The 14,007-nt window shown below is 48.6% G+C and overlaps 1 long non-coding RNA gene across 1 annotated transcript in view; it reads right to left on the bottom strand.

Annotated features, from left to right (window-relative positions):
• Positions 1–7,131: 7,131 nt before the first annotated feature.
• LOC135190838 (uncharacterized) overlaps positions 7,132–14,007 on the bottom strand; it is an 82,813-nt gene continuing 75,937 nt past the window's right edge. Inside the window, exons 2-3 of the long non-coding RNA XR_010308650.1 lie at positions 13,009–13,220; positions 7,132–7,212 (exon numbers count right to left, since the gene is read on the bottom strand). This is a non-coding gene — a long non-coding RNA (uncharacterized LOC135190838). The remainder of the gene's footprint in view (positions 7,213–13,008; positions 13,221–14,007) is intronic.

Below are 14,007 nucleotides of genomic sequence, written 5' to 3' on the forward strand. Positions count from 1 at the left end.
ACTGAAACCACAGAATCACAGAACATTAGAGGTTGGAAGGGGCCTCCAGAGATCACAGCTCATAGGATGTCAGGGGTTGGGAGGGATCGAAAGAGATCGTTGAACCCAACCCCCCTTCCAGAGCAGGACCAGACAATCTAGCTCAGGGCACACAGGAACACATCCAGACACACTTGGAAAGGCTCCAGAGAAGAAGACTCCACAACCTCTCTGGGCAGCCTGTGCCAGGGCTCTGGGACCCTTCCAGGCAAGAAGTTCCCCCTTGTGTTGAGCTGGAACCTCCTGTGCTGCAGCTTCCATCCATTGCTCCTTGTCCTACCCCAGGGAGCAGTGAGCAGATCCTGACCCCACCCACCCAGCCCTCATTTATTAAACATTGATTCAATCCCCTCTCAGCCTTCTCTTCTCCAGACTAAGCAGCCCCAAGTCTCACAGCCTCTCCTCATCAGGTAGTGCTCCAGTCCCCTCATCATCCTGGTAGCCCTCCCTTGGACTCTCTCCAGCAGATCCCTGTCCCTCTTCAACTGATCACCAAGCCCAACCTTGGCAGAATCACCCAGAGTAGTCCACACAGGACTATGTTCAGGTAGGTTTTGAAAGTCTCCAGGGAAGGAGACTCCACAACCTCTCTGGGCAGCCTGCTCCAGGGCTCTGTCACCCTCACTGTAAAGAAGTTTCTCCTCATGCATAAAGAAGATACCAACTGAATTTAGTTTGCTCTCTGCTGCACACATTACAGGCTGGGGGTCACTTCAGTACTGGACAGACCTCACCACTTCTGGGCCAAATGGGCAATAGAGCTGCAGAGGAGTCAGGAGACTCCTTTCAGCTAGATCCTGTGCTGTCATCCCTCCATGCTGCCTCATCCTTGATAACTGCAGAGAGGGCTTGCAGCACAGAGCTCAGTGAGAACATTGCCTCTGGCATGTTCAGCAGGAGCTGCTAGTGTCAAGGAAAGATTATTCCAGCAGGACAGGGAAGCTTGCCTCTCTTCTCCAGTGCTACAAGTAAATGGTGTAAGTGCCTGATGAGTTTTACATTGCTTTTATAAATCTCTCTTCAAAAGGGCAACTGAAATCCAGGAGTGCTGTTGTGAAGGTTTTACACAGGAGGGTCTGAGACTAAGGGGGATTAAGGTTTGGTTAATCCATGGATGAAGTCAGCAGGGGTCTACTGTTCCACCTCAAAATGAGGAAGAGGATTTTACTCTAAGGGTCACAGAGCCCTGGAACAGGCACCCTGGAGAGGTTGTGGAGTCTCCTTCTCTGGAGACTTTCAAGCCCTGTCTGGACGTGTTCCTGTGTGATCTGCACTGGATTATGGTCCTGTTCTGGCAGGGGTTTGGACTCAACAATCTTCAGAGGTCCCTTCCAACCACTTCCATCCTGTGATCCTGCGAGCACGGCACAGAACTGCAGCATTTGCAATGCTACACTTGTAGTTCAGGCATTGCCTCAGCCCCACTGTGTGCTTTCACTTCCCCCTCCATGGCATTTGGAAGCAAGAGAGAAGAAAGGCCAGAAAATTGGCCTTTAGCTGCCAGCAAAGGCAGAGACATCAACAGTTGTCACAGGCTCACAGTCACACAGAATCACAGAGTGTCAGGGGCTGGAAGGGACCTCTAAAGCTCAGCCAGTCCAAACCCTTGCAAGAGCAGGATCACTCAGAGCAGATCACACAGGAACACATCCAGGTGGATTTGGAATATCTCCAGAGAGGGAGACTCCACAGCCCCCCTGGGCAGCCTGGTCCAGGGCTCTGGCACCCTCACAGGCAAAAAATCCTCCTCGTGTTCAAATGAAACTTCCTCTGCCTCAGCTTCCACCACTGCCCCTTGTGCTGGCGCTGGCATCCCCCAGCAGAGCCTGGCTGCAGCCTCCTGCCACTCACCTGCACACATTGAGAACCATTGCTGAGGTCACCTCTCAGCTCCTCTTCTCCCAGCAGCACAGCCCCAGCTCCCTCAGGCTCTGCTCCTAACAGAGCTGTTTCATTCCCTTCAGCATCTCTGTGGCTCTGTGCTGGACTCTCTCCAGCAGTTCTATGTCCCTCTTGAATTGGGAGGTCCAGAACTGGACACAGTACTCCAGATGTGGCCTCAGCAAGGCAGATGAGGGTCAGGAGAACCTCTCTTGACCTACTAACCACAGCCCTTCTAATGCACCCCAGAATGGCATTTGCCCTCCTGGCTACGAGTGCACATTGCTGGCTCATGCTCACCCTCCCATCCACCAGGACCCCCAAATCCTTTTCCCCTTCACTGATTTTCAACAGAGCAGCCCTCAGCCTGATCCCTGGGGTTGTTCTTTCCCAGGTGCAGGACTCTACACTTGTCCTTGTTGACTTTCACTCATCAGAGCAGGTGACAGCTGGGCTAGATGGTTGTTGTAGGCCCTTTCCAGCTAGAACTATTCTATTCTATAATGTACAGTACATGTGGATGGTAAAGGGTGAGCTGTAGATGCTGAAGGGTGTCTGGTTCTGCAAAGGCTACTTTGTCCTGGTGTGCACTGGTGGTCAGTGTGTGCTCAAGTCAAGACAGGAACTGTGCACAGCTCATGAGGAGGAATGCCATCCTTTCCCTAGGGACCAGAAGTGTTTCAGGAGCAGTGCCCAAACTGTTGTCCATTTCTTCCTGTACTGCCCCTTCACATTGTGAAGTACAAATAAGAGTGCAAAGCCACTGCCCTGCCACAAAGGAAACTCAGGGCATCCTTTTCCCCTTCGCTGCTTTCCCACAGATCAGTCCCCAGCCTGAATGAGGTCTCCCCTCAGCCTCCTCCTCTCCAAGCTAAAGAGCCCCATCTCCCCCAGTCCCTCCTCATAAGACAGATGTTCCATTCCCTTAATCACCTTTGTGGCTCTGCCCCACAGGAGTTGTCCTGGGATGCCTCCTCAGAGCTCCAAGTCTCTTCTGATAACAATGAGGGATTTTTTTCCTTATCAATTCCTTTCTGCAACAGAGCTTACCCAAACAGAACTTCCCTCAAATGATTCTTCCATCTAATCTGATAGAAAACTAACCTTGTTATATTTATTGACAGAACACTGAAATAAATATTATAGGTCTAGAGGGAATGCTTCAGTCCATTGATTATTTTTTTAAGAGGAAATAACAAACAGGCTTCATTCCCCTTGGGGTATTATGATGGGAATAATCTGGGGGGAAAAAAATGCTTACTTTGTTCAAAATGCATCTCCAAAAGATCTTCTTCCTGTCCCCTGAGGAGCAGGGACCCTTTGGAATAAATCTGCTCTTGAGCAAACAGGCAATTTGCAAGTTTAATTGTTTGCAGAATTCTCCTGTGCTTGTTCAGGAAATCAAAAGGAAGCAGTTCATGCTTGTACCTGTGGCAGACAGAGGACATGAAGTTTGAGGGGGGACGCAATTTGTTTCTTAGGGAGTGGGTAGGGCTTAGAATCAGCTATTGCAAGTTTAATGCATTTCACTGAACCACAGAATCAGAGAATGGTTTAGGTTGGGAGGGAGCTCAAAGCTCAGCCAGTTCCAACCCCCTGCCATAAGCAAGGACACCTCCCACTAGAACAGGTCACTTAAGGACACATCCAACCTGGCCTTGAACACCTCCCTGGGAAACCTGTGCCAGTGTCTCACCACCCTCAACCTGTGCCAGTGTCTCACTACCCTCACTGCAAACAACTTCTTCCTAACATCCACTTCCAGTCTCCCCTCTTCCAGTTCAAACCCATTCCTCCTCATCCTGTCATTACAAGACTTTGTCAATAGTCCCTCCTCAGCCTTCCTGTAGCCCCCTTCAGATACTGGAAGGCCACTCCAAGGTCTTCTCAAAGAAGAGACCAACCTGGGAGAAGAGCCCAACCCCACCTGGCTACAGCCTCCCTTCAGGTAGTTGTAGACAGCAATGAGCTCTGCCCTGAGCCTCCTCTTCTCCAGGCTAAACAACCTCAGCTCCCTCAGCCTCTCCTCACAGGGCTGTGTTCCAGGCCCTTTACCAGCTTCATCAACCTTCTCTGGTCTCCTCAAAGCCTTCTTCTCTCCAGGCTGCAGAGCTCCAACTCTCATAGCCTGTGCTCTAGCAGAGCTGCTGCAGCCCTCTGACCATCATTTTTCTTCCTCCTTCACTACTTGCTCCCAGCAGACTGCTTCTCCCAAGGCTGGTAGTCAGAGCAGTACCCATCTAACATCTGCACTGCTCATAACCCTGCTCTGGAACCTCATAGCAGAATCATTCATTTGGCAGAGAGTGATATGAACATTGAATAAAAGGCTTTGGGGGGCCAAGGATGAGAAGAGTACAATAGAAGAAGAGAACAAGGGAACACAGCCTCAAGCTGTGCCAGGGGAGGTCTAGGCTGGATGTTAGGAGGAAGTTGTTGTCAGAGAGAGTGATTGGCATTGGAATGGGCTGCCCAGGGAGGTGGTGGAGTTGCCATCCCTGGAGGTGTTGAAGCCAAGCCTGGCTGGGGCACTTAGTGCCATGGTCTGGTTGACTGGGCAGGGCTGGGTGCTAGCTTGGATTGGATGTTCTTGGAGGTCTCTTCCAACCTGCTTGATTCTATGATTCTAAGTGCTGAGAGCCCTTGAATATAGGGAGAGAAACTACTTTAAAAATCATGCATAAGGCTGAAGAAAAACAGATGAATCAGAGCAGAACTTTGCTCTGGTTTGCTAAATATGGTACTTGGTATGAAAAATACTCAGGTGCTCAGAATGAGGATGTCTTCAGCAGCATGAAGTGAAGAGCCAGCACACACAGATAGCCAATGGCCCCTTCTGCAAGATTTATAGACAGCTCACCAGTACTCAGTCAAATAACCTCCTAGGGCAGGTTCTCTGACATCCTAAAGACAACAGTCTGAAATAATGTGAGATGATAAATGCAAATGTGTAACAGTGCAATGCCACAGAGCTCCCCAAAACACTGTCACTTTCATTATCCCAACAGCCTGACATTACCTATTCTGCTGTGAGGATCCAAAAGGACACTAATTTTTTCAGAGGTTTTAAAACCTGAAACTAGACCTTGGAATAGAAACAAACAGGGGGAAAAAAAATATCTCCCCAACCCCAAAGAAACCAAAGGATGCTTGGGTTAGAAGTCCATGCCACATGTGAGTGCACGCCGTGGAAGTGCTACAAGCTGCATCTCAATCTGATTTACCTTCAGGGTCCCTTGCTGAGTCAAAAGCATTGCTAAAATCCTGAGGAAGCTTTCTGTGATTAGAAGACCAATGCTGAGTTTGACCAGAGACAGAACATGATTATACTTCTCCCACAGGACCAAGCATGAACCTCATCTGTATACGGCTTCTAGCTAAAGAGCTCTGCTGCTGAAAGGAACTCGTTCTTTGCCAGGGGTTATATCCAGTGTCTTTTCTGTGGCCATTATGTAGAGAGGCTTTACACAGCACTGAAAAAAGAGACATGTGAAGCCTTCTGGATAGGATCTGTTCAGGAAGCACTACAGGATTCTTTTCAGCTCTGCTCACCGTTAGAGCTTCACTGACTGAGCATGCAGGCTCCGAATCCCTGCCATAAAGAATTGGTTTGTACAAGTTCTGCAGCAGTAATGATTTCTTCCCAGCACACTCTGAAGTTTTGACTAACCTTGGAGACTGTTTATGAATTCACACTGCCTCTGACTGTGTTATATGCAGATTAAGCCCCGGTGCTTGATGCCTTTTCTCCCACTGTCACTGTAAAACTGTTCAAAACAATAAACACTGATTCAGAAAGGGAAACAAAAAGCATTTCTTCTTGGCAAAGCTGGTCATCAGGTGGCTTTCACAGGCCCTGGTTAACCACTGAATGCCCCTCTCTGGAGATGCATGAAGATTTCCCATATCACAGCATCAGAGGATGTCAGGGATTGGAAGGGACCTCTGGAGATAGAATAGAATAGAATCATTGAATCACTCAGGGTTGGAAGGGGCCACAAGGATCATCTAATCCAACTGCCAACCCAGCACTGCCTGGTCACCACTTAAGCAAGTCTGGCAGCATCACATCTCTACATTTAAACACCTCCAGGAATGATGAATCCACCACTTCCCTGGGCAGTCTCTTTCAGTGCTTTACAGTCTTTAGGGTGAGTTTTTTTCAACCTAAACCTCCCCTGGTGCAACTTGAGGGCATTTTCTCATGTCCTGTCATGATGTCCTAGGGTGCTCAGAGGGCTGCAGCAGCTCTGCTGTGGGCACAGACTGAAAGAGTTTGGGCTGTGCAGTCTGAAGAAGAGGAGGCTCCAAGGGGACCTTCTTGTGGCCTTCCAGCATTTGAAGGGGGCTACAAAAAAGCTGGGGAGGGACTTTTGAGGCTGTCAGGGAGAGCCAGGACTAGGGGGAATTGAGCAAAGCTGGAGGTGGGGAGAGTGAGGCTGGAGGTGAGGAGGAAGTTGTTGAGCAGGAGAGTGGTGAGAGGCTGGAATGGGTTGCCCAGGGAGGTGGTTGAGGCCCCATGGCTGGAGGTGTTTGAGGCCAGGCTGGCTGAGGCTGTGTGCAGCCTGCTCTAGGGTAGGGTGTCCCTGGGCATGGCAGGGGGGTTGGAACTGGCTGCTCCTTGTGGTCCCTTCCAACCCTGACTGATTCCATCACTTGCTACTTGTGAGAAAAGAATGACCTCTATCTTGCTACAACTTCCTTTCAAGTAGTTGTAGAGAGCAAGAATATCTCTCCCCCAGCCATTGGTGGTTGATCTTTCACTACATTCCCTGCTCAGACAGTGGGGTTTAGAGCTTCACAATTTCCTCTCTTCTTCCTGAAAAGTAAGGAGCAGAGTAGGCAGAGGGAAAAGCTGAAATTGGGAGGGATCTGCTCATGAATCAGACTGGAGAACTGTTCAAAAGGGATCTGTCCTAAAACCAGTGCCAGCAGCCAGAACAGCAGAACCAGGAGCCATGAAAGAGTGAATGTACCAAGCCAAGCTTAAAGCTGCATGCAACTTCTCATTATGTAGTCCAACACAAACCAACTCAAAAGACCACAACAACCACAGGCACACTGCTCCCCCTAGACACTTTCTCCTGCAGCCTGCTGCAATTCCACTCCTTCAGGAACTGGCCCACTCAAGTTTTGCACACACAGGAGCTTTGAAGCGGATTAAAAGCAAACAGAAGGCCAGGGAGCCATTAGGTGTGAACTCACATCATTCCATGGACTCCTTGGGACATCCACTTGGCTGCAGCAGGCAGCAAACTGGATCAGAGGATCCTGCTTAGGAAGGACTAACACCTGGGGGAAAAAAAGAACACCCATTTAGGTTTTATTCCCTAGTATCTCACTCCTTTATGTCTCAAAGAGTTGTTCACTCTCAGGGGAGTGGTCTTGACCCTGACCCCAGGTCCTCCTTACCCCTCCATGGTGAGTCTGAACACCACCAGGCGTGGTGCTTAGCCCACTCCCACATCCTGCCTATATCCCTATGCAACCAGAGGAACTTCCTGTTTCTCTCTCCCTGCCTCCCAGCATCACCATCCTGTCTCCTGCTGCTCTTTGTTTTTACCATGTGGCCCTAACCCACGAGGCAGACAAACCACTGCCATCAAATCTGCTTGCATTTACACATTGTGTATCTTCTCTTCCCTGCCCTATACCTTTTGTAACTTGCCTACCTCAAACACCTTCTATTTACTGTTAAACTTTCCCTCTTTTAACCTCCAAACTGAAGTGAGACTTTATTTGGGTGTGCTTTACCTTCTCCTCTTTACCTCTAATTCCTCTTATATGTTTTGTGTATTTTTATACATTCTAGTCAAGTTGGTTTAGACATCCCCCAACCTGCTCTAGTTGAGGAGGTCCCTGCTGACTGCAAGGGGGGTTGGGCTAGATGATCTCTGGAGATCACAGGCTCACAGGATGTTAGGGGTTGGAAGGGACCCAAGGGGATCATTGAGTCCAACTCCCCCTGCCAGAGCAGGACCATGCTATCTAACACAGATCACACAGGAACACATCCAGACAGGCCTGGAAAGGCTCCAGAGAAGGAGACTCCACAACATCCCTGGGCAGCCTGTGCCAGTGCTCTGGGACCCTTCCAGGAAAGAAGTTCCCCCTTGTGTTGAGCTGGAACCTCTTTTGCTGCAACTTACACCCATTGCTCCTTGTCCTATCCCAGGCAGCAGTGAGCAGAGCCTGTCCCCCTCCCCCTGGCAAGCCCCCAGATAGTTATAAACATTGATTAAATCCCCCCTCAGTCTTCTCTTCTCTTCTCCAGACTATGCACTCCCAGGTCCCTCAGCCTCTTATAAGACAGTGTTCCAGTCCCTTGATCATCCTCTTAGCCCTCCCTTGGACTCTCACCAGCAGATCCCTATCTCTCTTCACCTGGGGAGCCCAGAATTTATCAAATCCCCTCCAGCCCAGCCCATTCTATGATGCTATATTCCTTTGGGAAAGAAGGGGGAAGAGAGAAAGGCATCCTAGAACTCATTACTGGTTCTATTAACAATATTTGAGTCTCTGGGAAATTTAAACTAGAGCTGAGACAAGATGATAAAAAAAAGAAAAAGCTGTTAGCACTTCTTGATATTTTGAAGATGTAGCATTAAGGACAAGTCAAATATATATATATAGGCAATACTTTTTTGCTAAGAGTAGTTTGAAGGTTATGTGAATTTCTACTTGCACATAGACTTAATCACACTGCTGCACATTATGCTTCCTAGAACCTTGGGTAATTGGCAGCACCAGGCAAGTCTACAGTGCAATACCTTATGCTGGGCCACCATACTGTGAGACCACAGAGTTGATAACTCACCTACCAGGAGTTGACAGACTACACTGAAAATTGGAGGGTGGAAAAAAAAAAAATCAGGGAAGAAAGAGGGGGAGGGAGACAGAGAAATACATTTTTAAAGATAACCTGGAGGCAAATATAATATTTATACTTATTTATCCTCACAGCACAATCATAAGCCCCAAAACATGTCTAATGAGGTGGAATTGCAAAATGGCCATGAGTCCTACTTCCTTGGCTTCTCAGTGGTCTCTCAGCAGTCACATGGACCTATATTTTTCAACTATGTGACTGCTGCAGGCAAAACTCCTATAAGTAAGAGTGAGAGTCACAGCCAAGTCCTTAACTCCCAGTGGTATTCATCCAGGAAAATGCCAACCTAGGGAAAATGAGAAGACAGACCAGGAAAAAAAAAGTTGCAGGGGCAATTAAGCAGTGCAGACAACTGTGCTTAGTGCTTGGTTCACATTTGCTGGGCATCATCTGCTCAGATGAACTTTGATTCACAGCTTTGCTCAACTCTTTGAAGTTGTCTGGGAACTCTTGGAATGGCCTCAATTCTTCAAGGTTTCATAAAGTATCAAAAATACCAAAAAACCCCACCCAAACCCACAACCTAACATCATAGAATCCATGATTCTGTGATAGAATCAAACAGGCTGGAAGGGACCTCCAAGATTATCCAGTCCAACCTAGCACCCAGCCCTGGCCAATCAACTAAACCATGGCACTAAGTGCCTCATCCAGGCCCTTCTTGAACACCTCCAGGGATGACAATTCCACCACCTCCCTGGGCAGCCCATTCCAATGCCAATCACTCTCTCTGGGAAGAACTTCCTCCTCACATCCAGCCTAGACCTCCCCTGGCACAACTTAAGACTGTGTCCCCTTGTTCTGTTGCTGCTTGCCTGCCTCAACCACCTCCCTGGGCAACCCATTCCAGCCTCTCACCACTCTCCTGCTCAACAACTTCCTCCTCCCCTCCAGCCTCACTCTCCCCACCTCCACCTTTGCTCCATTCCCCCCAGTCCTGGCACTCCTTGATATCCTGAAAAGTCCCTCCCCAGCTGTTTTGTAGCCCCCTTCAGATACTGAAAGGCCACAAGAAGGTCCCTTTGGAGCCTTCTTTTCTGCAGCCTGCGCAGCCCCAACTCTTTCAGTCTGTGCTCACAGCAGAGCTGCTGCAGCCTCTGAGCATCCTCCTGGCCCTGCTCTGGACACTCTCCAGCATCTCCACATCCTTCCTGTAATGGGAGCTTCCAGTACTTCTAGTCCCCCCCCAAAAATAAAGCACTTTGCAGGCTATGATTGGAAACATACAGCAACGCACAGCTACAGAAGTTACTGACAGCCTTAGTTGTTGCTGTTTGAGTGACTTCAGAAGCAAGCCTCAAGTCTGATCCTGCCATGACATCTGCAAGGTCCCAAAAGGCAGCAGTTCTGACAAGATGTCAAAGCCAGAAACACCCTGAGCTGAAGCACCACAGGTGGCAAGCACCAGTGCACGCAAAGCAGCACTTGTCTCATTCTCTGCTCCAAAGGGTTTGTGTGGCTTAGCTTCCTCATTGCACTGCAATCTCTGTTGCAGGCTGAGATACAAAAAGAGCCCCAGAAATTCATCCCTAGCAAAGGCTGCAGCAGGCAGCATGGAGCTGCTTTCTGAACTGTTATTATATGAATGACTCATGCACACTAACTTGGAACAGACAGCCTGAGATGATAGAAACAGATCCCCAAGAGGTATCACATCACAATGCACTGGAAAGATGCATTCTAATCTCCATTCATACCCAGCATTGCAATTAGATTTTGTAATCAGGAAGCTTAATCTCTCTTAAACTTCCTCTGACATTGCAGATTTCCTTATTTCCCATCCAATTCATCAGCCTGTTTAAAAAGACAGAATAAAATCTTAGAATCACAGAATCAGTCAGGGTTGGAAGGGACCACAAGGAGCAGCCAGTTCCAACCCCCCTGCCATGCCCAGAGACACCCTACCCTAGAGCAGGCTGCACACAGCCTCAGCCAGCCTGGCCTCAAACTTTCTAAGCAGCACATGAGTAACAGATAATCATAGAATCAACCAGGTTGGAAGAGACCTCCAAGCTCATCCAGTCCAGCCTATACCCTAGCCCCAGCCAGTCAACTAAACCATGGCACTAAGTGCCTCATCCAGGCTTTTCTTGAACACCTTCAGGGATGGTGCCTCCACCACCTCCCTGGGCAGCCCATTCCAGTGCCAATCACTCTCTCTGCCAACAACTTCCTCCTAACATCCAGCCTATACTTCCCCTGGCAATGTGGAATGAGTAACAAGAGTCTCAACACCCAGAGCCATGAGATCTCCTGCTGCTATCCTCGATCTTCTTATGCAATGTAACGTTACTGCCTGGGATCCCAGAGCCCTTCCAACTGCACAGCTGCACTGCAGACACAAACCTGCCTGCTCTCAGATGCCTCTTCCACTGCCCTGCCGACAGCCGGGTGCTGGGGTTAGACCTTGCTCTCCTGCTGCTTCCGATGGTCTACAACTACCTGAGAGGTGGTTGTGGCCAAGAGGAGGTTGCTCTCTTCTCTCAGGTGGCCAGCACCAGAACAAGAGGTCACAGCCCCAGGCTGTGCCAGGGGAGATTTAGGCTGGAGGTGAGGAGAAAGTTCTTCCCTGAGAGAGTCATTGGACACTGGAATGGGCTGCCCGGGGAGGTGGTGGAGTCGCCGTCCCTGGAGCTGTTCAAGGCAGGACTGGACGTGGCACTTGGTGCCATGGTCTGGCCTTGAGCTCTGTGGTAAAGGGTTGGACTTGATGAGCTGTGAGGTCTCTTCCAACCCTGATGATACTGTGGTACTGTGGCTGGCCCTCGCGTACTTAACCAGTGCCACTGCCACCCGTGTGCGGGGAGCTGAGCTTTTCAAGGCGGAGTGGCTGGCAGCTGTGACACAAGCTGCATCTCCTCGGTGCACAGCCTGTGACAGTCACTTTGACCCTCCTTAGCGCCCGGCGAGGGCATTGTCTGCGGGCAGCAAGGGGCAAAGGCAGCCTCTCTGCTTTACGGCTTCCTCACCCTCCACGCAGGGAGCTGTTTGTCTGCGCCGCTCTGCCCCACATACAGTCATATTTATGTACCTGTGGGGGCTGTAAGGAGCTTATTTATTATTTGTTTTCATTTAATGATCTCTGCCATTCTCCCTGAGGAATACCCATGCACACTATGCAAATCGTATTAAGCCCCTGGCAATAGTGAGAATGCCTTGAGCAGTAATATCTGCTACATTAGCTCTGAATGGAGGCAACTTGGTCACTGCGCTAAGTCCTCCCCTGCACTTCCCCCCAGCCCCAGCCAGCCACCTTCATTTGCTGACAGTGTCATTCCCCTCCCTGACTTATGGTCTGTTCTAGCAGCTAGCTGGGGCTTGCTCCAGGCTCCCTTTCCCCCAGTAATGACATCAAAGCCAGCAGTTTCCAAACAGTGGTCTGTGAACCTGCTCAGCTCTGCAGGCCACTCTCCATGCTGAGAGCTCACCATGTCACACCAGAAATCAAACACTTTTGGAGCAGCATCTTTGATTTAGCTAATAACTGTGACAAGATTATGGGGGCTTTGCTGAAGGGGGACCTAGGATCCCTCAAACTACCACATGAATGATCAAATATTTCAGGCAAGATGGTGAAAGAAGAGGTCAGCAAATCATCAGTAAGCTCTGCAATAAGCAAGCATCCACACTATGGAAAGAGGATGTGAGAGCTGACAAGAATCCCTTCTCTCTAACCACAGCATTGCAGAGCCTCAGGGACAGCAGATTGACCCTGAGGTATAGAAGTGTTTCCTTGCAATGTCTTCTTCCATAACCTTTACCAATCCACTTAGGCTTTGTAAATCACATTGTCCTGTCTGTGATGCAGAGATAAAAATCAGGAGCCACAAACTGAAAATTAGGGAGGTCTGAATGGCAAACAAAAGCATGATCACAGTAAGAATCACTGGTTTTGATAAGGGAAAATGTTCATGTTTCTGATAACCCCTTGTCATGAGCTTTCCAGTGCCCAGAGTGCAGCAGCCTTGCTAGAAGTCAGGTCTAACAAGTCAAACAGCACTTTCAAATGCATCATTTTGAAAACATATACTACATTTTAACTTATCCTTCATTATCCTTATCCCTGTCTCGTTTTAGCACTCAGCGCTGCTGCTTTGCTATTCTAGTCCACATGATCTGCACTTTGATTAATTAATTTATTCTGATTATTTAACTCCTTTCTCATTTTTTCCATAGTCTTCTTCCTTGATTTTTCTTACCTTTATCTCCCTGTCAGTCTTTCCTTTGTAACTCTTTCTATTTCCGCTCTCGAGTAATTGTTTTTTCCTTTTCATCTCCGCTTCTTCCATTTATTATCTTCATATATGGAAAATATATACACTAATATCTCCAGGGAACATAATCCACAAAGCAGACACTCAGTGAGAGAGAGGGAGAGGAGATCCAAAGACGCTGCAGTGCTGAAAGAGATCTAGCAGAGACAGCAAAGTGAAGATTAGATATGGTTTTGTAGGAAGACACAGCTACAGCAAGGGCTAATGAAATCTTGTCAGCATATGCAGAGGCATCACCTTGTGTTACTGACCAGAGAGATTTAAATCTGGCCTTATAGGGATTGCTTGTTAGCTCATCTGGAATACTGCAGCAGGCTGCATGCAATACGTTGCCTTAGCAATACACCTTCTACCCAGGTGTTTCTATAGACTCTCTCAACAAGACTCACTACAACGATCTAAAGGGAATCCCAAGAGGATCAAAAGAAAAACAGCAAGAAGCTGAAAAACTGCAAAAAAAAAAAGAGAAGATTGTGGTAGATGTCAAACAGTGCTCTTAGCTTGAACAGGAAGGGGTTAAAGAGCTTGCAAAAGAAATGGCAGATGCAGACTATGTTTCATTATGCAGGAGCCAGGAAGGCATTTTCACACCACGCACGAAGAGAGTCAACGAAACCAGGATATCCGAGGTTAAATCTAGTGCAAAACTCGAGGCTATGGAAGAGGATCTCAGGTGAGAGGCTTGCAAGAGTCATCAATTAGGACAGCAGCAGCAAGATAGAAGTTTTAATCTGCTTTAATAGTCCCCAAGCAGGTGCTGAGATGGGACACTTCAAGAAGCGTTTCTATTAGGAGCAGTGACTGTGCCTTTAACTGGCATCCAGGCATCACAACCGCTCCCTAAAACACTTAAGTCGACAAGCACCTCAATTCCGTGACCTTCCTCCAGATTCCCTCCCACAGAAACCAACACGGGATGAAAAC

Source organism: Pogoniulus pusillus, chromosome 37 (assembly GCF_015220805.1).
Source record: "Pogoniulus pusillus isolate bPogPus1 chromosome 37, bPogPus1.pri, whole genome shotgun sequence".
Taxonomy (NCBI): Eukaryota; Metazoa; Chordata; class Aves; order Piciformes; family Lybiidae; genus Pogoniulus; species Pogoniulus pusillus.